Consider the following 27,355-nt stretch of genomic DNA (forward strand, 5'->3'; position numbering starts at 1 on the left):
AAGAATACAAAAATACTGTTATCAACAGTCTGATTAGCCTTGTTTATCAGAAGCATACTGTAATATCAGCAAATGACTGTGGAATTCATGACACTAGTCTCTTATTCTTCATATTTATTCGGATATAACTTTTGGAAGTACGGTCATAAATGCTTCCTTTCCCTTCTCAAAGACATCTCTTCACTTTTTATTCAGTACCCATACTGCAATTAAAACAATGAAATGCCTAATATCTGCAATGTATAGATGAGTATGTGCAATAAAGTATGCACCATGCATTAAAATTTATTTAACCATGCAGGAAGCTACTTCAGGTTTTGTTTAAGATAAAGTTTTATCAAAATAGAGATGAAGCAAGGATAGAGTATAAGATGGGTGGATGAACTCAAATGCAAGAATAAATTCATGGATGAGAGTGCAAGAATGATATCGGACTAAAAAACATTGCTTATTAACAAAGTTTTAACCCTTAGTCATGAGATTCTATACATATTCCAAAATATAGGTTATTGATACCTAACAGAATTCGGGATATTTGTCAGATGCATATTGTCCTTTTTGGAACTTGTTATGTTTTTCGTCTCAGTGACTTCCAGGGGCAGTGACTTCTACTTTTTAATGATTTGCTATGTGAAAAAAATACTTATGATTAATTTAGCACCCTTTAATTTGACTTTTTTCTTGTCTACCTATTAAAAGAAATGGAAATCAGAAGTTTCCAGCCATTTCTGGACTATTAGTGCATATATGTTTTTACTGTGGTTGGTAAACATGATAAAAAAAGTCATCTTTTTCCACTACCTATTAAAGTAGAAGTTCTGAACTTTGTGTGAATTTCTCCATCCCTTTGATCATTTCTCCCTTTGAGCCCTTCTCTGAGCTCTGAACTCCCTTTTCTGAACCCCTGCTAGTTCTTCAATACTTTTTTTGAAATGTGGTGATCAGTGCTGCACATGTTATTCTGGAGGAGATGACATTTTAGATCCACATATGGTCACTTCTTGACTATAATGGCGCATTGAACAATTAATGTTTTTTGTTCCCTCCCTTTCTCTTTCTTCACTGCCAGTTAGTTTGGAAGGCACAGTATATCTGGCTCCAGACCTTGTATTTGAGTACCAAATAGTAATTGAAAGGAGATATGATCACTCTTTAGGATTGTTTTCTTGCTCTTTATTTTTTGTTGAATTTAATTATTGCAGCCTTAAATACTTTTGACCCATCTAGAAAGAACATCCTCTCCTTTGGTATGTGATTTGGTTCTGGGAGAAGATCTGGGTTGGGGATTAGGATAAGGGCTTGCACTACTTTCCTCTGGAAGAGTGGAGATGAGCTAGGGATGGGCAAAGGCAGACACCAAGGAATGGTGGTGGGCCTGTGGTCCCAGTCACGCTGAGAAACCCTTTAGTTGCCTGTACCTGGTTAGTGTGGGCTTTCTTTAATTCTCTCAGCCAGGATTAAGTCTGTGGACAGATTTAGGGAAAGAATGTTTGCTCATGCTAGATTGTGCTACTCTCTGTGTCGCGTATTATATGATGCTGCTCCATGGATCTGCCGGGTATTTTCACCAACAGATTCCATGCTATTGCAAGAACTTAAGACATAGGAAGTATTCTTAATCCCTGCAGGTTTCTTTCTCTGGCATGTTTCATTTTAAAGGCTTTTGGTCTTTAATATTAAAGGACAAATTCTGTGATCAAATCTTGAAACATGTTTTGTGCAATGAGGAGTGATTTGCAACTTATGGGCTGGACATTCTGAAGAATTCTGTACTAAAGGGCTGATCGACACAAGTATTTTACTAGGTTTACATTTATCTAATGAACAGTGAAAGTGGTCTTGAATGTTTGCTACTTAGTAGCCTGAATGTGCATGGGAGGGGAAGAGGGAAAAGCAGAAGGGATGGAGAGAGGGAATAAGAAAGGAGAAGAGTTGGAGGGAATGTGAGCATAACTATGTGGCCTTATTGTTGGGCATATATTGAAGGGTGTAGCCTTAGATAAGAGTGCTGATTCCAAAGGCTGTGTATGTATCGCATTTAACTTAGTCAGAACTTGGCCCAAAATTCATCCCTGCTGTTTGAGTGCTCTAGGCTACAGAATACATCTCTCCCTCTCTTGTTTAATGGCTTTAGAAACATTATATGGTGTCGGCTTCGAACTGTACTCTGTGATTTTTGTGGTTCTGAAGCACCTATATCTGTCCTTGTTCTTTTGAAATTGAACTCATGAGCCTAAGCCACTGGTATAGATACCTTTAAAAGGAGCAGGCACATAAACATTAAATGTTTCAGTGCTGCAGTATTTAAATCTTTCTTAGATCTGCATCTAAGACCTGCCTTAAATATAAAGGCTTTCCATGATAATGAATTCCTTATGAATAGTCATAATTCAAAAAAAAAAAAAAAAAAAAAAGGAAGTAAAACAAAAAAAAAAAAGAAAAAATGCACACACATAACCCAGATTTTCCTATCTCATTAAACAACACAAATCAGATCAAACAGTTACAGTTCTAGGCAAAATATTTAGTTCGAATTGATCCTACCAAATTGGAGATTAACTAAAAGTGTATTTTAAAATCTGGGCTACTGTATTTAGAGAGCTTAGTTACAGGTTCTTTGAAGCTATTTCTTCCCTCTTCTTCAATGTTTTATGAAGTAGGTCACCTTGGGAAATATATCTTTTCTGGATATAACAATTCGATTTTAAAGATGTTTTAAGAATTTTATTTGCCATCTGTTTATTCCTATACTCCTGGACTGGGAAGCCAAGATGCTGAACATGATGAATACTCATGCAAGCCAGGTAATAAAACCTGCTTTATTTTTTTGCATTTTATTATAGCTTTGTTTCTTTCTGAAGTACTAAGTAGGTCATGAATTCTAAAATCTAATCTTCTGTAAGTGTTGGTAATGAGACAGAGCTGCAGAGAGACAAGGCCTCTTCCCATGAGGTTTTACTTTGTTTATGAATTAAGTCATATGAAGTGTGGAATATGAGATAAGGCATCAAATTTTTAGGTGGTGCCAGTTGGCATAGCTCCATTAAAATCAAGGGAAAGACACCAGTCTTCATCACCAGCTTGAGACTCTCTTCCTGTGCAAATAAAATAGTTAATATGAATGTTTCAGTCATTTTAGATTGAACTATTGGCATGGCAAGGACTGGTATATCAATATATGAATACCATGCCTAGTATTCAAAATATGAAACTATTTGAGGAAAACCACTGCATTGCTCTCTAGCATCTGTTATTATGTTAACCTTGATTTCTACTTGAGCTTAGCAGGAAGTAGTTGAATAATGTGAAGTTTCTTGTGACCAGAGTAAATTATGGTCTGCTGAATACCATAAGGATGAAATTTGAAATTTCTTAAAGACTCCGTCAGACAAAAGGAAAATCAAAACTTTTTCCCTTCATTCCTCATGAGACACAAATTGAATTGTACTACCAAGTCCTTGTCAGTAATTTGACTATTGAGTAATGCTGTAACTACTGAGTTCAGTATAACTATTTAAGCCGATAATGTGTATGTAACTTTCTGTCATTTAACTATAAGCTACACATGGGATGACATTGTCCAAAATGAATGCGACAACAGGAACGGTCAAGTCCATGTATGAGGATACACGAATGGGTACGCAGAGAATGCAGCTTTGGATTTTTCTAGACTCCCTGTCAGATTTCCCAACTCCTACTGGGAGCGTGAGAAGCCCCCAGACAAACAAAACCTAAAATAAGAAGGAGAAAAACAACTGATTTTTCTGAAATTGAGAGATTCTGAGAGGCCAGTTCTTGGCTTTCTCTGGAGGTACACGTGCTTTTTCCTGCAGTTGTCAGCCAACACCGCTAATTTCAGCAGCATGGGTGAAAGATCAGTCTAGATCAACAGTGCATCTTTATATTGATTAGATAACTATATATATCCTCTTATCCATTATTTCTTGATTTGCTTTAGCTATAATTTTGCCTGTCACTATCCTTGGTGGGGTGGACTCGAATGCAAGTTCAGTTTGTCAGGAGGGTAAGGTGCTAATAGTGATGAATATGCATCTGTAATTTTTCCATAGGTTTTTGTTTTCTCTGGTGCAGGGCTTGGAAAGACCGAAAATGGTAACCTGTAACTGTCAAATGCTTATTTTTGCAACTTTTAAAAACGTTGCTGTTTATATAGAGTCAAAGACTTCACATCTGCTTGGGTAAACTATAGTCATTATTTTCATGGATAACATCATAGGGAAGTGAAACAACACTAATTGTTTAACTTGAAAAAATGTGCTACTGCTGTATACTGGCTTATATTTTGTCTATTTTTTTCACTCTGTATTTGCTAATTTGTGTGTTTCCCATATAAAGCGAAAGGCCAGTAGAGCAGCAAAGATTGTTAAAATGGGGAAGGGAAGTGGATTCTTGTTCACTTTCAATGATACCTGGGCTGCTAAGTGTTTTTTTCAGTACTGAATATGGGACTTAGATTCAGCATGTTTGAAAACAAATTGCCCAATATATTTTAAAATATAAATGTAATATACATTTAATAGCCTACCTACGAAAGATAATATTTTCCAGAGATTTATGTCTTTTTACTAGTTTTCAATTCTAAGAGAGCCAAAATTATCTTCTTATCTTCTATACAGATTTTTCATTGAAATTTGTAACTGAATTGAAAGGATTGTTTTTTTCTGGCCATTGCAGAGCTGGTTGCAGCTATATTGTGATGAACTTTTAGCTTAACAGTCACCATATCACTTTCCATGATAATTATAGTAAAAAACACTGATGGGCCAAGCATAAAATAATTTATAGAAATTTTGTCTTTTCTTTGGCAATATACATGAAAAATAAACAAAATAAAAAATGCTCCTTTAACTTTCCTCTTTCATATCAAGATTAGTAGGGAGAACAAAGCAAGTATGAGGTGAAGCAGAGTTATCTTATTCCTTCACTGAAAAACAACTGCGGTAGCCATTTGTGAACACTGCTTACCCAAGATGCAAAAGATAGTTATTTTGTGGACAGACTAGTTTCTCCATTTGCATTATCCTTGAATCATTACACAAGCAAGTTTCTCATTTTGGAGCTTTATTAATAAAGCTACTGCTAAGCAAGTAATTTCATCTCCCTCCCTTCTGAATGAAAGATGGGACAGTTTGTGGGCTAAGATTTGCCCTCCAGGTGGGCACCTAAAATTCTCATGAGAACAACTTCCAATTAATGCTCTATCCCTTTTAACTATTACGGTGGAGATGCATGCAGTTTAAGCTCTTTCAAAATATATCACATAAACTTTAATGAGCAATGAACATAACAGAACAGAATCTTCATTATTTTCTGCCTTTAAATATAGCTGTACTTTTTCTTATGATGAAATCTTTCTCTTGAAGAAATTACTGGCACTAGAAGGCAATCTTTTCTTCTTTTTTCACTTGAGTTCTTAGACTTACTGTGACTATAAGATAATGAAATATTTCAGGTTGGAAGGGACCTTACGAGGGCTCTAGTCCTACTTCCTGCTCAAAGGAGTCTTAGCTATGACATCAGATCAAGTTACTCAGGACTTTATCCAGCTGAGTCTTGAAAACCTTTTAGGAACTTGACTTATAAGAATAGAATAAGAATGAGAATTCTTTCTTATAAGAACTTGAAGTTATTTGAACTTATAAGTTCTTGATATTGAAGAAATATATGCCCACAATTATTAGATTTAGGGATATTAGAGGGTACATTTCTACTTATTCTATCAAGGACCTGGTATGGACCTGTTGTTTCCAAACTGGGCTAATTCTTTTTTGAACCTGCTGCCTGCAGACCCTCTTCAGGCAACAAATTTCAGAAGTTCACTACCTGCTGTGTACAGAAATCCTTCCTTTTATCTGTTTTACTGATCTTCTAATACTGATCTTCATTGAGTGCTGCCTAGTTCAGTTGTGGATTTGGTGAACGAAAAGTACTGCATTCATTTTGTGTACCACCCTTGAGATTTTGCAAACCCTCAGGCATACCGCCTCATCCTTCTCCTCTCCAGACTGAAGAACATCAGCCTTAGTCTCTCCCTGTAAGGCAGCTGCTCTGTCTCTGTGCCTTTCTAACTATACAATGTTTTTCTTCAGGTCCTTAGGCCAGAACTGCCTGCAATACTCAAGATGTGTGTGTGGAAGAGTCTGCCTAGCCATCCCCTGATGCCTGAAGTCTGCCAGAGACGAATGTGTAAAGCTATAGTTTTATAGCTTTAAAATGATGGTGATAGAAATGAAGCTAACTGCAAGGTTTTTGATACAACAAAAAAGGAAATTAACTATTGACCTTTATGGTGGTTGATTGAAACTAGCAGCAGAAAGGTATGGTCTGCTGGACACTGATGACGGCCATACAAAATCATGGTGAGATGAATGATGAAATACTTGACTGGGCAACCCGTGGCATGACTAAACCAGTTATCACCTGATATCAGATAAGCGCAGTTTGTGGCTAACCAATTTTGGCAAAAGTTTTTTTTTAAGATCCTGGAAGGCACCCAATAGCAGACCTGAGCACTGATGGGAGGAAAGAGAAGAAAAAGTAGAAGAAAAATTGCAGTTCTGCCATTTCTGCATTTGCGTTCCTTCAGAAATCTAAGGTAATTGCTATCTAGTCCTAATGACTTTGCTAAGAGCTAGTTTATCTGTTTGGCCTGATAATTTCTGCATGTTTACTTAGAATTGACCTGGCTTCTCTGATGTAGCTCTCACAAAGACTGTGTTAAGCATGGGGGTTTTCCCAACATCTTGTCCAGTAAGGTTCAAAACAAAGAATTCAAGGAATCCAGTGAGCTCTGCTATGGCCTGGGATCTCTGATTTCCCTTTTACATGTATGTCACCGTGTGGTCCCACAGATTCTCTAGCTGGTTTCTTTCCATATATTTTGACCTTTTTTTTTTTATCTTGGGCACCCTTTGCAAGGCTCTATTCAAATTCTTTTTTGTCCACTTAATTTCCTCTTTATATTTGGTCTGTCATGTCTTATGGGCTTTCCTGATTTCCTTATTTGTACAAGCTTTAAATTCTTTAAATGTTGACCTTTTCTCTCTGAAGGCCTTCTTAATTTCCCCTGAGCCATGAAAGGAGTTTATTGGATTGGTTTTTTTTTTTTTTCATTTTGAATCATGGCACAGTTTATCTGGACATCTAATACAGCATTTTGGAATAGTTTCAAAGTTACTTCTTTTGGACTGGTCTTTTTATTTTTTTTGGAGAGGGGACTAATTAACTCAATTCTATTTTGTTTCCTTTTTTTCTTAAAATTGAGTGTCTACCTCCATACTGGATTTATTTGGCTTGCTCTCTCCTACCACATTAATGTGAGTTTAATTGTATTATGGTCATTAATGAGTTAGTAAATGTCCAGGATGGTTAGTAGTTAATATTTATGATGTTGAATGTTACACTAAGAATAAGGCAAAGATTTCAGAAAGAAAATGAAGTAGCAAAAGGTTTTGTCTAGATTTCAGGACATCTGTGGATGGTCTGCAAATCCTCATTCACTGCTCATCGATATTGGGGACCTAGATGAAGTATGCCCACCTAACCCTTGTGTTGGAGTTTCCTTTCTGGCACAGGAGGATGTAGGCTGTGAGATATGGTCTGTGCTTGTCTGACTGTGACAGGCAGCTGAGAGGTACTCCCAAGGCCTACCAGCCATACATGCCTTCTTGTCTTGTCCATACTGTTCAATCTGGAGGTCAGAAGACATCCTTCATAAGAGGGACAGATTACTAGGCCTTATTAAAACTGCTAAAGGAAACAGGTTGTCAAAACCTGTTTCCCCTACATTCCTAAATCTTTTGTGCTTCTAAAACCTCTAAACTTCCAAAAATATGGCCAATTGGGATTTCTCCTTAAACCTTCTGAAGCAGGTACTACTCCTGGTTTTCAAGACTCCTATCACCTCAGTAAATGTATTCCTTTGCTACAATAGCTGAATATAAGCAAAGAGAAGCAAAAAAATATGTAACGGCAGCTTTGAAAGCTGGAAGGCAGCTTTGACTCATGCGAGTAGTAGAAGTTCCCTCAGACTGCACTGACTTAATCGTGGCTGGAATGGGAGAGTATTGTTTCTGTAGATATAATTTAAGTCATACTATGTGAAACTTTAGTTCCTGGCACCTGCAATGAGGGTATCAGCAGTGATTTTAGTGCCAACTGTTCTGCTGGGATTTAATTTTAATACCTGCTCAGTCATCACAAGACCATTTTTTCTACAAGGTGGCTGAAAAATCTTTTGCAATAGCTCATATTTACTTCTGTTCAGTGATGGAAATAATGATTTATTTTCATGAAAGTTTCATGTCAAAATATGTATTCTGTGTTGAAACAGATAGTTTTATTATTTAGGTCTCTTTCTATTGCTTTTCTCAGAAAACATCCAGCTTCAGAAACTTTCTAGTTAGAAACTTTCAAAGTTGATACAGCTCTGAGAAATATTTTGCTTTGATTAAAAGAAATCTACTAGGAACTGTAAGAGGAATATGAAGAGGACTTCTGGTGTCAAGAAGTCTGCTGCCACAAGTAAAAACAAAATTCTGAGCAAACTCTTTGTTATATGTCTTCTGGACTGAAAATGGCAATTAAAGAGCCAAGTCATCCTTTCTTCCAAATTCTGCTAAGATTTGATTCAGATTAGGTAAAATGTGATTCAGTGTATATTAGTGCCAATTTACCAGATGTTTAGTTATGCTATTTACTTATAAATGTTCCTTTTAGGGAGGCTTTTAGAGATGCAGTATCTCATTTTCATTTCAGTCCTGGGAGACAGGAACCAACTATCAGTTTCATACAGATAATGAATTCACACTGCTTGTAAATAATAATTGTGTATCAAATTTGAAAATACAGAGTAGGAGATTAACAATTTGTGAAGGCACTGGCAGAATCCCTGAAAAGAAATACAATTCAGTTTTAAAATCAACATTTTCAAGTGATATTCTGTAATTCTACTCCTTTTAGACTGTCATAGGTAGTAACCTCCCTGCCTGAAGTAGTTGGGTGTTATAATACATTAGCAGTTCACAAAAATATAGTGAGGATATAAGCCATTCCTCTTGACTAATCTGTGTTGGTTAGCTTCCTCCCTGTTCCTGCATTTAGATTAGGTGTTCATCACTATCCTAACTCTTGTTTATGTGCATTGGATATTTTTAACATGGTGTTTGAGGCAAAATGTTTAAGTAATGCTATTTTTGTAAAAAATCTGAGAAGTTTTTCAAGTGCTTAGCATTTTAACTCAATTTTGTTATGTTTGTATTACAAAATCTTTATATTCAGAAGCGGCTTCAGCACATTTTAGCTTTATGTAATTGGGGGTAAAGGTGGCTTCATGCCAACCTTCTGTTTTTCCTGATTTCAGAACCACGCTGGTAAATTATGCCAGATTCTAAGAATATCCAAAGTACCATTACACAAGCTAGAAATCAGCCAAAGTGAAGTGCCACTCCAGAATACCTCTGCCGTCAAATTTTCACATCTACTCTATCAGCACAAAAGAGGATGTTGTAGTGATACCTGTGCCATCAATACATCATTAAGAGATCCCCTTAGCTGCTAATTCAGATAAGTTTTACAACTCCTTTGTACATTAGTACAGTGCAGCATATCCAGGTTAAAGATCATCATGTTTTTACAAAATGGTTCTTAAGTACCTTAAAATAAGCAATGAATATCTTCATGAATATTCTTAAGTCATTATCTTCTCTTCTGACAAATATCATATTCCACTATTGTATTATAATATTATTTTGTAATAAATATGATAGCCACATCACTTTCTCCACCAATAAATATTTCCAAGAAAAGCTCACATATGTAGCTCTTCTCCATATGGTTAGAAGCAGAAAAAATTTCTGGTTCAATATTTTTAATTTGGCTCCTAAGAAATAAGTAAACTAGGTCGTGCCCCAGAATCCCAGCAAAGTAACTGCACTCTGTAACATACCTGCAGCAGGAAAAACTTCCTCCCTTGGAAATAGACTCTAACCATGTAAAGACAAGGAAATCTTTATTGAGAAGATGAAATGTAAACATAAAAATGTGAAAAAAGGGGAGTAATACATAGCCTGCATGCATGTTTGTGTATGCATGCATGAAAGTTTCACTTTGTCCAAAAAGCTGGCAGTATTTCATGCCATGTGTTGACTGCAAGTTTCCTCAGGTTACAGTCCCCTGATTGCATCAACTCCTGTACTAAACCTTCCACTTGGACTCAACAAATGAGTAGCCATAGTCTATGGGTCTTCTCGGCAGGCTTTTTTAATGCCACATTGCCCTCAGTCTTCTTTTTGCTCACTAACACAATTTCTTAAACCCACAATTACCTAAGGTGCTGGTTTGCAAGACATCCATTCAGCAAACCCAGGTGCGCTGTGGTTCTCTTCCTTTATTCATGGTAAATTTATCAATCTTCAATAGTACCTCATCAGAGTCATCGTAGAATACAAAGCAAGAATACTTTTGGTCAGATCCAAAGTCAAAATCAAAAATATTTCCAAAGAAATATTAGGACATCTAACAAATCACTGATTTAACTACATTATTCAAATTAAAAGGAAAATACAGTGTAGTTCACAGAGACATTTGAATTAAAAAAAAAAAAAAGAAAGTAAGTCTTCTGCCAGAGCTATTTTGATATACTTCTAGGACTGCTGGAACTAAAAAAGTGGGAAGAAAATGACTAGTTATTACTTTATTTACACTACTACTGCCAATGCACTTAAATAGATTTCCTTCAATAATTTCCTTTATTCAGCTAGTTTCCTTTGGTGTTTTTGGTGTTATTTAGAGAGGAGAGGATGAGATGGAAACAAAGGAAATGGAAACCAAGAAAATGAAGACACCAAAGACTCTCATATAATGACTCACCTTGTTTTCAGACTTAGCTTTGGTGTTCTCTAAATTTCAAACTAACGATGTCCCCATAGCAATGAATATTTAAAAGTCAGATTCTTGCATGCACTAAATTCCTAACAATATCTACCATAAATTTGGTTCATTTGATTGGGGTGGGTAATGGCCCTAAGCGAGTTCCCTTACTCCTGGCAGAAGGGACAAAATTGCATTATTTGTGGGACCTTGAATGTCTACTTGGTACTATTGACAATTCAATGTAATCTGGAATAGTCCTGAAACTCTTCTATGTTATTCTCCAAACTCTTGACCAACTTTATGACTGAGGATCTGAACAGGTGCTATGAAGCAACAGTTCTGTCCCTTGTTCCAGATTTCAGTATATGAGCCAAAGTATAAAATGAAAGTTGGGCTACAAAATAGCATTTTTCCCCTTAAAGTAGCCAGAAATATGGAATATTCAAATTCATTAAAACATTATATGTAATTTTAAATGCAAAAAGCTGAACCAGCTTCTTTTGGTTTATGTCTTGCTAAAAGGAAAATGGCGAATGATGCTGGTGCTGGAAAATTTTAGCTGTGGAAGTTTGAATCCATTGTTTCTTTACTTCTTTCAACAATTTGGAATGCATTTCAAAAATTAAACAGCTGCTTTGTATGCTATCTTTCATCCCAGCCAGCTGAACTTTACTTACAGTCTATTATTAGCATGTTCCTGTTTTGCTAGAGTCTAGATAATATTATTTTCAGAAACGTGACTGCTATGATCATAAATGATCCAGAAATACTGATTACATTTTAAAATTTCTAAAGAGCTGCTGAAGTTTGACTATAGGGAAAACTACCTTTGAATTTTAAACTCAGTGAAAAAATTAAGAGAAAACTATTTCACTTACATTTCATCTTGAAATCTGACTGTTCAGCAAAAGTGTTAATCTGAAAGTTTAACATCAGCTTCAATTTTGGTTTTCTTTTTCCTAGTTGTGTCAAATCTACTGTATAAGTCTACTTATAGAAAGGCTCAGATCCCGGTTCCTTGTGCTATGAGAAAAAAATGTAACCTTGGGCCTGTAGCTGAGCAGCTTCCTGTAGAAGAAATGGAATTTCAGTCTCTTAGAATGAGAGATATGATTGAAGACCAAGCATTCTCATTCTATAATTTAGTACAAACTACCACATTCTTCCTTTTAAGTAATTCAATAAAAAATACATGGCCTAATCTAAGGACTTCTGAAATCAGTAACTTTTATCAGATTCTTCCCCTGCCATTTGGTGATAAATTTTTGATGCAGAGTCCTTGTTCCACATGACAAAGACTGGTGGACTCTTCCATTTTTGGGGAACAGGTTTTGAAAAAAGTCAGAAGAATTGTAGATTTTTTTAAAATATATATTTCTGTGAAGGAAATGACAAAATTTGGGGCTAATTAGATAATAATGATAATACTTAGCACTTATAGTGCTTTGTGCTTTACAGAGTATTACTATCCCTGCATCATAATTAGGGAACAACATGGTGGAGTGCTTTACTGAAGGGTACTCTGGAAGTTAGTTGGATCTCTTACAAAGAGATCTCAAGCTGTGCAAGCTCAGTAGATCACCCTGAGTAAGTGAAAGCAGTAAAAGTCTGGAATATCTCATTATTTCCATTTTTCATTGAGCTACATATGTCCTATTAGAAATATACACAAATCTGACACTCTTCCCAGCAGAGTTTAAACTCTTAAATGAACAACATGTGGAGAAGGGAGTAAAGTAACTAACAACAATCAGTCTATTTGATTTTATGTCTGTTCCCCAGATAGTTACTTGGAAAGATTGGGAGATATATAGACATATGGATCTCTGTTTCCTAAGAGGACTTCATCTAGGAGAGTGCCAATATATCATAAACAACTAAGTAGATAGTCTAATTTTACCTGTTCTCAGTTACCACTTTCTTGAGAAAAGAACTAGGTTTAATAGGCCAATTGAAAGCGTCATGTCTCAGAGGAGAGAGAAAATTGAGGTAACATGAAGGAAGAAGCAGAAAAAATGAAATGGATGAAAGCAAATAAATAGATAAATAAATAAGAATGAAAACAGCAAGTTGCACCGTGAAAGAGTATGATGTTTTTTCCTTCTCTTCGAACAGAAAGGGCAAGAGAACGTTTCTCATTTCTGGGAATATCCATGAGTTTATCTTTGTGTTTGACAACTAAATCAACGTGATCCTGCTTATTACACTAGGCCAGCATACTCCTTGACAGAGGGCCACTCCTCTGCGAGCTCCCTCCTCAGGCATGCTGCAATGGCAGTGAATGTGCGGTACTGTTCAGTCATGCCCTCCTTCACACCCGCAGGGTGTTTCCTCACAGTGCTCCACTTGTTCCCACCCAGCAGCGCACGTGAAAAACCTGGACCTCTCTAGAGCCTGCGCATTGCCCCCTTGGTCAGTTAACAGGCACATCCCACACCACTGCTGTACGAAAGGAGCCCTTCCTGGATTTGGCTATTTTTCAATAGGAAAAGGGTGACAGGGAAAAAAACGGATCAAAAGTCAGACCAGGAACTTTCAGACTGCTTCTCAAAACCCATTTGTAGCAGTGTATCAGAGCTGGCACATGACACTGCACATTCAAAAGCCTGCACAAAGCAGGATACTCTCCCATTAAGACTGGAAAATGGTGCTGAATACAATGAACAGTCAGTTTAGTCATCCCAAAGGCTTTTTTGAACAAAGTAACATGAAGTGGAAGAATCCCTCTGATTCTTATGAGGGCCAAGAACTCCTCTTAAGAGTTCGCATCTCCTGTATTTCTGCAGCTGGTCATATGGAGCGCTAAGGCAAGGCATGTTAGGAGTCTCTCTCTCTCCAGCAGGATGAGATGGTGAGTCCGAGAGATCCTTGGACAGGTGACTTAATGCCTAAAATAAATGTGGGAGAAGCCCCTAGTATGAGAAAAGGAAGGGGAAGAAAACAGATTCTAGAGGATCAGTGACCTGCTCTCAAACCTGATGGACACCTGTCCTTGCCTCTGTTTGTAGTTCCTGAAGCCATTGCACATCTACCTGGCTATGCTAATCGTGACAGTACCTAAAATATATGTAAAAGCATATAAGCAAGGATTACTACGTGAACAGCTGTCTTTGATGAGACCCATTCATATGAAAATGTTTTCTTCCCTCCACCACTCTTCCCCCCGCCCCCTCCAATAACTCCAGCTCAGGCAGCTCCTCCATGTATTTCAGAACTGCTCACAAAATTTTGTCTCCTTCAGAGTATCAGGAGGGCCAGGCAGCGGGTACCCTGTTTCACTAGCACTCAGTCTGTAGGGCTGCTCTCAGCTGCAGTTAGGTCAGTATCTGCAACGAAATGGTGACTGTAGTAGAGCATCCAAAAAGAGTTCTTCACCTGGAGAGCACAGAAATCTATTCTTTCTTCTTTTACCTAGACCATATCTCAGAGAGACATCTGCAGTTCAAACCTGCTCCTGAGAAGTCTATTCCATAATAAAATAAGAGGTGGACTGGTGCAACAGCGAGTAGTGGGAAGCTATGTGCATCTGATATTCTGAATCAAAATTAAAGACCGCTTCTTTTTGTCTAGCTGGGTCCCTGCGTGTTGAGACACATCGGTTGCGAACTACACTGGTGTCTGCTCACATATGGCTGCTTGTACTGGCCTGTACTCATTGGCAGAAAAACTGGTGTGAAGATGAGAGAGGCCAAGCAGATCCATGGTAAGTAATGGCTGCTAAAGCATAAGATGGTGCCATGGATATTCTACTGTTGGGTAAGGCATATTGGATGTGTGTTTGTTGATGTATGTCATTCTGCGCTATTCTATGTGTGATTGCTGGGAAGTTCTGAATAATCTGAATCTAAGCATGGGGCAACAGTGTCGGATCAGGGCCCCTCATGTGCAGGAATGCTACCTCTGAAATCAAAAGTGTGGGAGAGTACTGTAGCTACGCCTGCCAGCCATCCTGGAGGCTCACAGCTTGCAGCTGATGAGCTGAAATACTAAGAATTCGTGATCACATATGAAATCTAATATGGAATTCCTTCATGATACAGAGGCGATCACTCTTACCAGATACCCTGATGTCAATGTCAAATGCCCAAATCTGCTTAGAATATGAGAAGCTATATGATATGTTCTGTGTCTGTGCCACAGAGTTAGAGAAATGTGGCCTTCCTGGAATTCTTTCATGAAAATTTAGTGGTTTGGGTTCTGTTTCATTGCTTTCTGGGATATATGTTGGCAGAATGATGCAGAATCTGCTGGGGATGCTACTGGGGCTTGCAGCAACAGAAAAGAGAAGCAACAGCTTAGGGAGTCTTATTTCTCTGTAGTGAATATTATGAGCTAAAATAGAAGCTCAGTCTTTTGGGATTAAATGTATTAGAATTATGGAGTTATTATTACTATTCTATGTCTTTGAAAGCTGAGCTGATCATCTTTCATTGCTTATAGTTGTATTAAAATGTTTGTTACATTATAGTCTAAAATGTCATGCTGTGCAATTGTGAAGTGAAAGGACCTGGAAGAAAATCACTCATAAGAGAGTCATTCTAAAAATGTATTTCTGTGACTTAGGTATAGAAAAATATTCTGCACATTTACAGAAAAGGATAAAAAAAAGAACTTCTAAAATGGGAGTTAATAAGTGAAGTTATACAATGAGCTGTTTTTTATGGCTCAGTTATAAACCTTTGAAAACAGAGGTTTATCGGGTAAGTGCTGACAGTATCTTAAGCACCGTTAAAAGTTCTGCTGTAATGCTATCAGATTTCTGGGATTTCTTTATGCAATTTTTTTAAATAGCTAAGCTTTTTGAAAATAAGTAATACAGATGATATTAGGAACTGCAGATGAAGAAAGGTAACTTTTTGCTCTAGTATAATAGGTGTCAGTACTAAACTCAACATTCTAGTGACATTCTGAAAGTTACCATAATAAAAATCTTGACTTTCTGCAGTTCAGTTATGACCTTAACTGTGAATTATGCTGTTAAAAAAATCTTTTTTTCCTAATAAAAGCTACTTACTCAGTTACTTGAAATAATTCTGCTGACTACTGATTTTTTTTTTTTTTCTCATTATGTCTATATTCTCCTCTCTACTCACAAGAACTGACTTTTTGGTTCAGGGTTGAGATGTCTGCAAGTGCCACATTTCCTAGAGATGAGCTTTTGTGCTTTTAACATAATCATCACATCTGTGCACCAGACTTGTAGTATTATTTATAACTGTAAATCCAAAAATTTGAGTCAGATCTTACATACACAGAAACACTAAATTATTTTCATGAAACTGATTTGAACTTTGCTCCTTTGAAAAAAATCACAGTAGGTAAGGATTTTAGGTGTAAGACTATACGCAACAGTTTTCTTGCTTATCAATGTTGTGTCTTTTTATCTACTGCCATGCTATTATTTGTTAGCTTATTACTCTAAAAATCTCAGAGTCTATTGTGTATACCATACATTGTCAATTTTAATATATGTCAAATTTAATCTTCTCCTCATCTGCAAAGTCTAGCCTTAAGACATACGCCCCTGGAACCAGATCAGGAGCTCAATCACATGGGTAACTTCTGATTCACTACAGCCTTACCCCTTTTTACAGGGAATAAGGAAAGCTGTGCAGAATCAAAGAATCATTATCATCATGCCTTCCCATCCTTCCCCAATAGTGGTTGTCCTCTAGGAGTTACATATATAACAACTTTTCCAAAAAGTAAGATATTTCTTTTTAATGAAAAAACTAGAAACCAGTATTTGCTGAAGTAGGGTACATAGTGAATAAGCTTAAGGTAAAAGCATTGTACTGGTTGTTCCTCAAAATACCCTATTTGTATCTTTCTATAAAACCCGAAGTTTTAAGATAGGCGTGCAAAAGCATGTTTTAGCTTACTTGCCTGTGGTGGCTTGACTGGAGTGAGGACCTGTGTGAGATTCAGGGGACTGGAACTTCTGCTCCAAAAAGGGGAGGCTGTGCTTCTTCGGGGATCTGGTAGCAGGTATGATGTCGATTTGAGGCAGTTAGTACTGTCAGCCTTCACAGACAAGGCTGTTAAGAAGCAGATGTCATATGACTTCAAAGGCTTGTGTGTGTGTTAGGCTGAACATAAGAGAGTGCTTAATAAGCACGTCCTTTTTATGCTGAATGCAAGGGATGTGAATTCTTTGAGCCAAATGCTCATGTGGGGCAGAATCTAGAAGATAAAATAAAATATTGATAAAAATTAAGGGATACATTTTAGTATTAACAAGCATTGCTGTATTAAACAATACTGGTCAAACCCACTGGGACAGTTTTAGAGTAGTAGAAAAAAAATAGGGAAATTACAATGTCTGGTGTGGCAAGAGAACATAGCAAGAACAACTCTTGTTGTCTCAAGGTTGTAGCTCTTTCAACTGGGTCTCTCCGGAGCTACAGAAGGAGAAACCAGAGAGAATGAGAGAATTCCTGAATATACTGTCAGAGGCTGAAGAATATATTTTTAGGGGTTGTCTATGCTGTCTATAAATGTCTGCTTGCATAAGGAGGGGATGTTATGTTCATATGCACGTGCATGGACACACATTTTCCCACACTTCATCTGTGAATGCTTTTTGGTCCTTGTTATCTTAATACTATTTTTATATCCTTTTAAAAGAAGACTCGTCCATTGTTTCATAACGTTGTGTAGACAATATTAATGTGTGGTGCAAAGGTGGCTGTGGAGATTATACTCCATGAAATGGTTTTTCAAAGGCAAGTCACACGAGGCTAGCCAATCTGTCTGTATGCAGGCTTAGTTCTGCCACGGAGCAAACTGAGTTATATCAGGAAACAGGCCACACTTGCTGTTATATTTTTAATAAAGACCAAAATACAATTCACTATTTAAAAGAGCTTAGTTTCTTATCACATCTGATGTATTTTTTAAGGCAGCAAGGTGATAAAGGATGAGGACTTTATTCTCATGTTTTCTGTAAAACTGAAATGTACTTCTTCCTTGCAGCTTAGATGGTAACTTTGGGTAACCGCTGAGCTCTTTCTTCAGGCAGAACTCCCATGAGTACTTTATTTCGTGGTGGTATTAAGCAAGCAGGAGCCAAGTGCAAGCCGCCAGAAACTTAAATCTGTAGGATGTCAAAATGAAAAACTGGATTAAGTTTTGAATGCAGATGTGAGGGAGAATAAAGCCACATACTTTAAAAATTAAAGAGTATCACATTCCTTATGCAAAGATGCACATGTAATTTGTCTTAGAATGGTAGCTAGGCATATCAAAGGATCTTTTCAAGTTAGACTCTTGTGAGATGTCGTAAAGTACCTGGTATCACTGAAGTCTGGTTTAGGACTTGAATGATGACAGATTACAGCAGTTGAAGACTGATTTTCTTTGGGATTTTTACAAGGAAAAGACTTACATTGGTCTTAGAAATACACTTTTGGTCTGGATTCATTCTCTTTTTGTTTTATTGCACAAATATTTTCCCACTTCATGGAAGCTTTAGTTTGATCACAATAATCCTACATCCTCCACAATTCTCTCACAATAAATGGAGTTAGTTAGTGGCTGTTTTACAGTTTGGTGTAATTCAGACATTTATATTCTGTAAATTGTGGGTGTAAGTGAAGATGTGGCTCAGAGACTGGGCAATCAGAAACATAACAAACTGGGTAATTTCTATCACATAAAGAAGCAGGACTTGCTCTCAGTTTTGAAAAACAGAAAACAAGTAGAAAAACACATTAAGCTTATGGTTAAATGGTTTTCACAGTTCTAGAAAGATGAAGACAGTTCATTTACCTTGTTACTGAAAACTGGCAGATCTACTGAAGGCTAATTCTATTTCAAAACACCTCTTTTGGATCATTATAGTGCAACCGTGCTGCTAATATTAGCCAAGTTGGCAAATTAAGAGAGACTCCTTGTTTTATTATTGTTTCTTATTTTATTGTATTGATAGGCTTTAAAGAGCTGGAAATGACCCAATGTTAAGGTCTTATTTGCTTTCAGTGCTATAATTAGGTAATAAACACAATTTGATTCAGATGATTAAAAGTTTTTTCCCCTCCTAACTAAATGGATTTTAAAATCTTTTAATAGCTACAATGTTTATAGAAAACTAGGTATTAGCCACATGATTACACTTTAAAAAAATGATAACCAAATTCGGCACTCCCAGAAGAAGATGATCCTCAGTGCCAAGAATTTTTACAGTAACTGTCTAAGCAAAGCAAAGTGCTACATTCAGCTGAGATGTGAATGTTAGCCCTCACTTGTCCTGTGATCCAAATGCAACCTAATCTAAATGAGGGCACTTCCTGCACTAGAAGACCCAGCTCAGATGTTCCGCTTAAATGCACTGCTACTTGGACTATTTGCTGCACATAATAATAACATTTAACAATAGGTTTTATGTGGTAACCATCCAATAGTTCAGATATAATTACATTTAATAAAGACAGTGCAGAACAACAGATAAGAAGAGGATTTTTCTCCTTTAGTTTTAAAAGCACTGGTCCTAATCCTGGTCCGAGATCTACTATAGTTGAACAATAGTTGTATGACGGAGTGAACAATTTGCCTACAATATCTTGCTAATGTCTTTGAAGAAGATTTGATGGGAAAAAGGGAATTAATTGGGAGAAAGAAATAAGTCTTGATAGGGCTTGAGGATCAATTAATAATTCCTTTTGTAATACTTCTCCTGAGGTTATTTTAGATGCAAGGTCTTTAACTAGAAGTTTCAAACTTTTAAGTGGAGAAGCCTTGAAAATATTTAAAATCTTCACTCATTAAAGCCTATAAATCTGGAGATTTTAAGTTTATAATGGCTTATTTTATCTAGTATTTTTCAACAGCAAATTCTTAAGCCAGTTAATTAAATCTATAGGCCAAATTTGTCTATAGTTGAATGAAAGAACCACTTGCACATTAAGGGCCAATATGAAGATCCTTTTCTATTTCTCAAAGACATATGCCAAGAATTCACATGACGTATGGCAACAATATTCTGAGGACTGACTTTTAAAAATTGTTGTATATCTTTAACTTTGGTATATATTTTACCTGGAAAATTTCATTGGGCTCATTGCCAGTACAGAATTAAGTTGTTTGCTTGATTGAGGAGAACACTGTATTTCTGGAAATGTTGTTTGCCCATTCATGATCATACTTAAACCTCTTCAGGCTGGTGAAGATGTGGCTTAAGGATTTAACTACGAGCGCTAAACTATCTTGAATTGTACTTGTCTCTTCTACTCTTTCCCAGTGATAAACTTTGAAAGTCCTTGTCCATAAACAGAATGGAAATTATTGTTGGAAGTCTCTGAAAGCTTCGTGGAATGGAAAAAAATGCACTCTTAGTTCTAACTAGAAAGCTGAAGCCTGAAACATCATCAAAAATATGCTAGAGATTACAGGAGGAGGAGGAGACCTACTTGCCAAGCTACTGAATGTAAAAGCAATGCAACGTGACCCAGAGCTGTGATCTGGAATAACCCAGCTGCTTTGCTATGAGGGTCGAAGAAGACAGAGGTAGGCATCGGCGATTGTCAGGACAAGTGAAGAAGTCACATTCTCTGCATTAGGATCATTCTGCTGCTGCTACCATGTAGCAGGCAGGAGAGAAGGAAAGTATCACTGGTGGATAGTGCAAAGTAATGACCTGTGATGAGGAACAGGTTGATTGCTCCCAAGTTTGCTGGTAAACCACAAACCAGAAAAGATGCAAAGAGAGAAAGGATGCATAAGTAGAATTACGCAACCATTCAAAATCATATTGATGCTAATACTATCTAGTAATGATGTTGTGGGGAAATTGTAGCTAGTGGATTTGTGTTTGGTTTTATTTTATTTCATTATTATGGTGTTTACACAGCCACTTCAGGAGCTGTCTGAACAAATTACTGCTTTGGAGAATGGGGGTATATGGAGCAGAGGAGTCCTTGCTATAGGCTGTGACTACTAATGATAGGAATGATGGGCAGCTGTATATGCTGCATTAATCTTGATGATTTGTAGGCAGGTAGCACAGGGATATACTATGGCTGCCTATCACTTTCCTAAATTTCAGTGAGCCATACTGTTATATTTTCTCTATCATGTTTGATGAGATGTAAAGAAATTGTACATTAGCTATCTGTGCACCTCTGGTATATAGGTAAGATCAGTTCTCTGATCTCACTTTCTATTGGAGATTGTCAGGACTCTATTTATGCATATGCATATATGGGCAGAGAGACAGTGAGAGCACGTGCATGTCATCAGGGATTATTCTTTTAAGAAATGTTGAGCACAAGCATGACAAGTAATTTATCATGCCTCCTAGAAAGCTATGCCTCTGCAGACTGTGAAATGCTCCCAGGATCGGGTCTTGTTATGCCCCACTCTGTTCCTCAAATTGTATCCTCCTCTATTTTCTGAGTTTGTGAAAGTGTTGTGAGTTTCTGGTCACTACATACAATAAAAACTTTGTGAAAAATCAAGCAGAAATTAATATTCTTTATATATATTCTCCTTGTGGTTTTGGCTTAGCCTCACCAGGTGCAGGTGCCATGGGGTTTGAGATACAAATAAAGAATGATTATAAGTTTTTTATTCAAGAGGTATCTATTTAGAGTCCGAAGGTGTAGATATTGTCCCTTATCTAATCACAGTCTTGTTTTGCAACAATTGAGCCTTGAAATATGAAAAGATTATGAAGTTTATCCTGTGAATTTATAAACTCCAGATTCCCCCATAACATTCATATTTAAAGGTCTTATCACCTGCAGGTGAGATGGGTTTCATGTTGCTTTGGGTAGTGATGTAACTTTCTGAAGCGACAGACAATAGAGCTAACCAGAAAATACAAATCTGTACTGTTCAGAAGCCTGTGTTTTATGGGGTTTGCTTTGTTTTTCTTAATCACAGATTTGGATAAATGGTCAACCTCTGCAAACTTTCCCATAGGGTTTCCAGATGTTATGACAACTGATGTGGAATTTTCCAGCTTGTTAGAAACACCACTGCTGATGGCAGTGGCCTGCGCCCCAAACTGCCCTAAGCTGGACTGCCTGAGAGGACCAGAACATATTAGTCCAGGAGATGGGCATCTAAAAGAAGTCGACACCCACTCCAGGGCTTGCTTTGGATCTTTCTTGCTAAGACACTGACCACTAACTTGGTCATAACTGCTTAAGGGCTCTCAGCCATAAGCTCCACAATCTAGTTAAATAATACTTGTCAGAAGAACTTTACCCTGGTTGCCTGTAATGGTTACACTGACCTTTAAAATAATGCTTGCAGCTAGGATAACTACTTAATAGCACCCTGCCTTCTGAACAGTGGCTTTCAGAAATAGGCACAGCAGGCTTCTGATACAATTCTTTTTCCCTTTGTTCAAGATAGCCACCCTCTCTGTCCTGCTTTCATTCAAAGCTTTTCATCTAGCCAGAGAGCAAATACCAGATTTATATGAACTATGACTGTGATGACTTAGGCTTTTCCTGTTGCCTATGTTCAGTTGCAGACAGTCAATACTGTTGCCAAGGTCTTCCCAGTACTTAAAATTTAACTGTTTTCCTTAGAAAGTTTTTCTGGCTGAAATAATTTTCTTGCTGGTCACAATATTTTCACCTGTTGTAACACTTTAGAGGTCTTATATCTTTAAAATAATTCACTAAACATGCACCTAATCACATCTGCAATTTTTAGTGTGTTTTTAGCTTTTTGTACAGACTATTTGTAAGAAGTAGACATGAGGTTAGGTTTTAGGAGATGATTATCCAAATATTTCCCGCCAACCTATCTACCTGCCTATCTTAGGTTTAGGATAGTGGTGTCACACCGCATAGGCAGGTTGCGGGTAAGCAGAGGGACAACAGCAAACCAGGTCCCTCAGCAGCTCATGCACAGAAAGCTGCCACAAAACTGGGGCAATCAAGGTTAGCAGGCTATCAATATTTGCAACGACTTGGGCACTAAAACCTCTCATGAGGCAGCTTCATGTGCTCTGAGCTTCACCATTTGCCTCCGTACAGACTACTACTAGCTACCAGGCTCACTTGGCTGTTTCGTGGTCCAGTCGGGGGGTTAACTAGCCAAGCAAGGTGTTTCTGAAGGTGTTCTCTGAAGCTGTTTCTACGGCTTAGGAAGGTAGGAAACATGGGGCGCCCTGTCCCCCCCAAATGTACCTCTGAACAAATTGTTGGGAACCTGGGGCGTCCAGGGACGTTTGGTTTCTAGGGCACTGTTTAGCACAGGGAGGGTGGCAGATGGCAGGAATTCAGAGAGTTTTGCCTTGAAAATTGGATAAAATTGGTTGGTTCCCACAGACTGTTTCAGCTTTGTTTGAATCAGCTTTTCCAAAGGAAAGCTGTTCTATCAGAAAATTTCCCACCTGATTTCATGAGGAGAACAGTGAAAACAGCACACGTTACAGTAGTAGATTTTTGAAAAGGTCATTGCCTAAGTACTCATTTTCCACCTTAGCGTACTCAGGATCGAGAGCAAAATTGATGCCCAGGTGCTCAATTGTCTTTGGAAAGTTCTCTTTCTCCTCTGGATGTCTCAGCCTGAATGCCTGGTACCTATGCTGCGTACCTAAGGCTGCACTTTGGAAAATTCTCCCAAGTGTACAACTTGTACGACAAATCTGCAGAAGATCCAGGAACAAATCCCTGATTCCTACTCTAAGTGTTTTCATATCCTTACCAAAAGGCCTTAAAAGGTCTGACCCTTATGACAGCACTACTTAATTTTAAAGATTTAAAGGTCCTCTCTTACTTTTTTTTACCAGTAATATCTCAAAATTCTTGAATTACAATATTTTAGGAAAATAGTTTTATTTTAGCCTTATTTAATATATGTGATAAGTTAAAATCATCACCTTCACCTGGGTGTTGTTTGATTTTTCCAGAGGTGTAATTCTGATATTGTGAATCAGTAAAAATGTGGAGTTTTACAGTGGCGTTAGAGTAATCTGCCTGCACAACTAAACAAACTATAGTTTTATTAAAAAAAAAGAAACTCTTAACTAAACTTAACTAAATGAGCACCGTCCACTTCAAACTCTGCTCAAGTTAGAAGTGTTGGCATTTTAAAATTTCCAAAGGGAAAATAATTGTTTCTTAAAGAAATGGAGGCAGAAAGCAGAAGATATAAACTTATTTCTTCTGAAACAAAAATGAAAGAAAAGCAGTGTGTCTTGTATGTACTTTAATTTGTAGGCACCCCCAAGCCCCCGTGCACACAAACATAAATGGGGAAAAACAAAGACTATAAATAAGAGCATCTAGCAAAGTGGGTTTTGCCATTTTTTTCTCGTACTGTATCATTATAATATAAAGCTAAAACTAGATAAAAATTGCTAGTGCTAGAAAAGAAAAAGCAGAAAAGAGCGGCAAGATGTCTCCCATACCTCCTGTGTGTCCCCTGTTCCTCTGATACTAAGGAAGGTAGTGTTTTTATATTGTGTTGCTGGCCGTCACACTTCCTTGACTATTTATTTAATTCAACAGTAAGAGGAAATCAGCAATTACAGAACTCAGAATCAAATACGCAAATGGCAAGCAATAGCAATCTATCTTCCCTACTGCGTGACACAGTTTACACTCATCTCTGCCTCTTTCTGTACTCAGTTATTGATGTCAAATTAATGGGGTGAGACACAGAAGAGATTATCTGCCATTTTGTATTGGCCGTTCTCTGTTAGTTCAAAAGCAATAAATGATCTGAAGCCTTTTATAATAACGGAAATACAGATTAACCCTTATTCAGTTTCACTAATTGCATAACATGCAATTTTCACTTTAATTAATTAAAATGAAAAACTTCAAAACATGCATTTCCACTGGAATATTTAGGTAGCTATTTGAACTGCAGTTGCTGCAAATGGGCTCGTGCCAGACGCTAGATTGCCTGGTACAGACAGCTCTCTGACGGCATGATACAAAGCCTGGTGCAGTCGCTAGGAGCCTTCTCGCTGACTCCAAGTGTTTTGAATCAAGCCTTTTGTTACTGTGCTTTTGCTGTTATTTTTATAAACGTGCTGTACTATATTCTAAGAAGCACTTCCTAAGCATTCCCAGTTAGGGAGAAGAGTATTAGCCAGGCACTTGTAACTGCTTGCTGTAGGAGCCAGAGTGTACGATACTTTTTCAATTGCTTTACAAAATACTCCAAACAAAACCTGTCAATACTTTGTTCACTTCATATTCTACTATGTCTGAGCTCTCTACAAATGCTTTCATGAGGCAAAAATCCAAATAACTTGAGAATTGTATTTTCAGCTGTAGCATATTGAGTTTCTGGAACAGGCAGAGAGGAAAGTGGTGTAGGAACTGAATAGCTGGAAGCCTTAAAGGCATGAAGCGTGGGTTATTCCAAAATGGACAGCAGAAGTGAGAGGAGGGTAAACTTTGCAGAAACAGATTTAGAAAACCATCCAAGTGCAGTTCTTTATGAAATTGCTCAGCTAAAGTAATATTCTCTGTCTTACATACGTACCCACAGAAGCACATTTATCTATGTCTATATAAAGTACACTTTTGTAGGCAGTATGGCAACAACAATATGAGGCTGTAGTACAAAAAATCACATACCCTAAATTATTTTCTGTGCTGTTTCCTGCTACTTTTTTAATTCCTAAAATGGTAAAAAGAAAAAAAAAAAGTTGAGTTTATAAAAAAAGGCTGCAGTATAAGTCCACCCTCTCTCTCTCCCTCCCTCTCCCCCAGTAGAAAACAAAAACCTATATCTGGTCTAATGCAGGACAGAAACTGTAAAAGGGTTGAGTCTGGAACGGGCTAGTCAAAAATACAGACAAGTGTCTGTTTGGTGATCTGCTCTTTAAGGAAAGACAGTGTTAACAGAAACTCTTTATCATAAATCCTTTCCTTTATTTTGTTTTTGTGTTTGTTTGTTTGGTTTTTTTTTTTTTTTTTGAAAGTAGCATTGCCAAGATGAGTAACTGCTCTGCTCCGTAGTTTCTTTAGTAGTTTGTAAGCCTTAATTTCACAGGTGATTCTATTGGGTGAACCTATATTGCTTATAACAAACATTGTCTGGAAAAAAAAGATTTTCCTTATGAAGGCTTATAAACAGCAAACTTCTGCTCAATAGAAATATGTGCAGTGTGCTGGCACTGGTTTTCATCCTTGGTTCTACACACGCTGATGAATGCTTCTGTGTTTGCCGCGTGTTTTTCAACAGTTCTCAGTAATAACATTTCTCTCATCTGAAACTGAAATTCACCTATATTATAGGATACTGCTCTTGGCATGTAAAAACACTGCTCTTGTGCTATTTGAGAAAATAAATAATGTAAATGCTGGTCCTCTACAAGAGCCCACGTGGTAGCCCTCTTCAAATCAATTTTTTTATTTGGATGTTTGCTTGTGTATATGTGTGCATGCATAGGTTTTCCCTGAGTAATTATGAGAAACTTTACAGTTTGCAAAAGGTGGGAGGTCCAAGGTGATCTTCATCCTTAAGGATCCGTCGTACTTATTGGGTGGAGCTGCTTTGAGTACTCTGATAAAATTCTGCTTATAAAGAAATGTTCAGCAAATTTCCTCTGAGTAAGTATGCTTACTCAGTTTTACATGTTTATATACCAACTGAGTTTAATCCTACGTAATTCAAACCTGAGGGAAAAAAGCTTTGTGTAGGAGTCTTAACTCTGAATCTTTAAAGTTGAGATATCATTTGAAATGCAACAGTTTATAAACTTTCAGTGTAATTGCATTTATTTTGAAAATGTTCTAAGATATCCTTTCCGGTAAACTCCCTCTGAAGAGCTAGAGATGTGGCTTGGCTAGGGAAAATTTTCTTTTTGTTTTTCTAATAAATAAATAAATAACATATGAATTTCTGTTTAGAAAAACAACTTACACCATAACAGTAAGAAATCCTTTGAAAAGTTCATGGGAACACTGTAATTTGCAGAAATAGGATCAGAAAAACACTTATTCAAGGTGACAAAGAGGTACTGCTGTGACCAAGAGGAATGAATTAGTGTCTACAGAGTGACTTGTTTTGAGAGAGCTACAGAAACAGTATTATCAAAAGCCACTCTAAGGTTTAGAAATATTACATTGCCTGTGTGGCAAAATCATCGTAGTTCAACTGCTAATGACAGTCCTTCATCAGAGCTCAATCTTTTTCACTTAATCTGATGCTTGCTGAATTTTTTTAACATATATTACCTCAAAGATAAGGTTGCAAGTGAAGATTTCTGTAACATATAAAAGAATAACAACTCAGATGAAAAATAATGTTTCTGTGATAAGCACTATCTAAAGAATGATTCAATGTATTTTTTTAGAGCTAGCCAAAATTACAAGAAGGAGAAAATTGAATAATGTCTTTCTCACCCTTTCTAAAATAGAAACCAAATAGAGACCACTTATCCTTTCCCAATTACAAGCTGTCCTGCACACTCACCAGAATCACAGCAAGAGGACAGAACAAGTCTCTGCCTAGCAGATTCCTACGTATGGAAATTTGAAAA

The sequence above is a fragment of the Dromaius novaehollandiae genome, chromosome 4 (assembly GCF_036370855.1).
Source record: "Dromaius novaehollandiae isolate bDroNov1 chromosome 4, bDroNov1.hap1, whole genome shotgun sequence".
Lineage (NCBI taxonomy): Eukaryota > Metazoa > Chordata > Aves > Casuariiformes > Dromaiidae > Dromaius > Dromaius novaehollandiae.